General features: G+C 52.3%; 1 long non-coding RNA gene across 1 annotated transcript; it reads right to left on the bottom strand.

Annotated features, from left to right (window-relative positions):
* Positions 1-476: 476 nt before the first annotated feature.
* On the bottom strand, positions 477-2444 carry LOC112271400. The gene is made up of 2 exons (XR_002964282.1): positions 1385-2444; positions 477-883 (listed from the first exon to the last, which is right to left on the bottom strand). It is a non-coding gene; the product is annotated as an uncharacterized LOC112271400 (long non-coding RNA).
* Between the last annotated feature and the right edge of the window lie 384 nt (positions 2445-2828).

Raw genomic sequence — 2828 nt, 5'->3', positions numbered from 1 at the left:
CCAACCCTTATTGCCACTCGAGTAGGAACACACAAAGACGTGTGTCGGCAGGATTGCGCGACATGACGTTTCCAAGCTCCACAACTAATCCAGGGGACCACCCAACTGAGTCTAATCCGAAACGAGAGCCCGGCCGAAGCGTCGTACGGACTCAAGAGTTGCGAGGACAGCTGGTAGTGGTTCAGTGTCCGCAGAATGACCACTCCAGACTAGTGCCGCAATCCTATATGAATGCGAAGTCACCAACAAGTCTCCACAAATCTCTGTGTGCATGCAATGCAAATGCCAAATGGAACGCCCGAACTATGTGGCCCCTGGAAGAGCTATGAAACGAGTACTAAGCCGAGGGGGAACCCATATATTCTCCCACGAGCGGTTAGCGCGAAGTTTCTTGGATCGGCGAAAACGAGAACTCAGTCCTTAGGTTGGCGCCAATGGAACATAACACCAATGCGTTAGAACACGGCCTCCCATCGTTGCCTTGTTACGGTTTAATATCATATCACAGTTTAATATTTGCAATTTGAATACAGAAAGTAGCATGTGGATGTAGCAATTGTGGAACCTCAGATATAAGACACTAGACTCGCAACTAAGCATGACCTCTAATGACCAAGATGTAGGGCAACAACAAACATGTGACAAGGTATTAGGACAAGTAACAAGACATAAGGCGATAAGTGGAGCTGACTAAAAGCTATGCAATCCTAGAGGCATCATGACCAGACTGAGATCGTAACTTAATGCAAGATTGAGGGAGAAGCAATAGGTAGAATCAACAAGGTCAAGGAAGGCTGCTTGCCTGGAGTACTCAATTGCCCGGAATTGAGCAAGGATCCTGGAGAAAGAACACACGGGTAGTCGTCGTCGTAGGAATCGAAAACTAGCGAGGAAGAAGCAAATCCACCACATAAAAGGAGAGTATAAGCATACAAGATACACAAGTTAACTGATATGTGCAATCAAAGAATGATGCGTGGCATATAGGGATGATGCATGTCATATTAAGGATTCCGAAAGTAAATCCTATATACGATTACCAAGTTAAATGGAGTCCGAATAATCTACACATAGCATCTATACAACTCCATATGCAGGAAATAGAGTTTAATTGATCAATTACACACAATAATATTATAGTTGGATTAGCATGCATGACAATGACATGGATAGGTGCGATGCATGCTTTAAAACAGGAACAACACACCAAACAAACCAGTCGAACGGGGTTGCACACGCCGGTGGCAACGACATACCTGCAACTAACATTATCGATACTACCGGTACATACACGGCATCTCATACAACACATGGATATCGACAATCGCAACCTACGGGTCTACGCCGAAGAACGGTGGCCTCACGGGACGATCGCATGGTATACCTTGGACACGTGCGGCGTCGCCATGTAGAGGAAGTAGTCGACGTAGACGATGTAGTCCTCATAGGCGAAGTAGTTGTTCACGTAGGCGATGTAGTCGCGTGGCTTCATCTCCAAAGCGATGTGGTTTTTCGCGGGCGTCGACGAAGTGCAGCAGCAAGACGGCTCGACGCGAAGCAGCGGCAACACGGTAGCGGGCAGCGGCAACAAACAGAAACACACAGACTGACAAGCAGGGCCCACACATCAAGGTTTAACAATTTCCAGAAAATAGAAAAAGAGCAAGGCTGTGGGCTGAGCTTCTGATGGACTTGGGCTTGCGGGCTGAAGAAGATGGGCCAAGGAGGAGGCTCGGCTGGGCTGGGGCGAGGGGGTTGACGGAGCAGGGCAGAGGAATCGTGCGGGGCGGACGCGGCGACGAGGTGGAGGCGGCGCTCTGTGGAGAGGGGGCGCGCGGGCGGCCAGGCAGAGGCGGAGGCGCGGGCAGGTGTGGGGAGAGGTCGGTCGCCGGCGACAGAGCCGGGCGCGGGCGGCGCACGCGACAGAGAGCAGAGGAGGGGGCGAGCAGGAGGCGCGCACGAGGCAAGGCCGTGGGGAGAGGGAGAGCGGAGCGTGGGGCGGACGCGGCCGACGGGGAGGCGGCTCCGGCGCAGAGGGGCTCGGCGACGGGGGCGAAGCCGGCGAGGTGCCAGAGGGAGGAGGGCACGCGCGGTGGTGGTCGCCGGTGATGGGAGCAGCAGGGCGCTCGCGGAGCTGCAGGCGCAGGGAGCGAGGGGAGGCGGCGGCATGCGTGGCCAGGGGGGTCGCGGGAGGAGGAGGCACCGGGGCGGCACGCGGGGTCGTGCGCGGTGGAGGCGGCCGGAGGAGCTTGGCGGCGAGCGCGGGGCAGAGCTGTGCGGGGAGAGAGGAAAAGAGAGGGGGCGCGCGCGTGGGGAGCGAGCTCAGGAGGAAGGGGGGTGCCGGCCATGGAAGAAGGCAGCGGTAGGAGGAGGAAGAAGAAGGGGAGAAAACGAGCGGCGGCGGCCAGGAAAAAAATAGGAGGAGAAGGAAAAAGAAAAAGAGAGGAAGGGGATTAAATAGGCTAGGGTTAGGGTTTGCTAGGTTGGCTTTTGGGCCAACAAAAGCCTCAAACAAAATAGTGGTTTCGCAATTTTTGATTTTGAAATAGATAAGAGAGAGGTGGCTAGGTCTAATTAAACCCGGAATTACTTTTTTTGAAAAACAAATTAGGATTTGTAAAAAAATAATTTAAGCTTTTAGAATCACAACAAAAAGACAAGCACATGACAACACAAAAGAAGTGACATTTCGTGCAACGAATAATTATTTCACGCAACATGATGCTAATGACATGGCAAAATGTTGATGATGACATGAGCATGACAGATGATGAAGATAACTAAATTACAAAACAGTCCAAAAGGGCTTAAAAGAATAGGGTTGCTAT

This window comes from Brachypodium distachyon, chromosome 3, assembly GCF_000005505.3.
Source record: "Brachypodium distachyon strain Bd21 chromosome 3, Brachypodium_distachyon_v3.0, whole genome shotgun sequence".
NCBI lineage: Eukaryota > Viridiplantae > Streptophyta > Magnoliopsida > Poales > Poaceae > Brachypodium > Brachypodium distachyon.
Note: the sequence above shows the minus strand (reverse complement) of the source record. Positions and strands in the feature narration are given on the sequence as shown.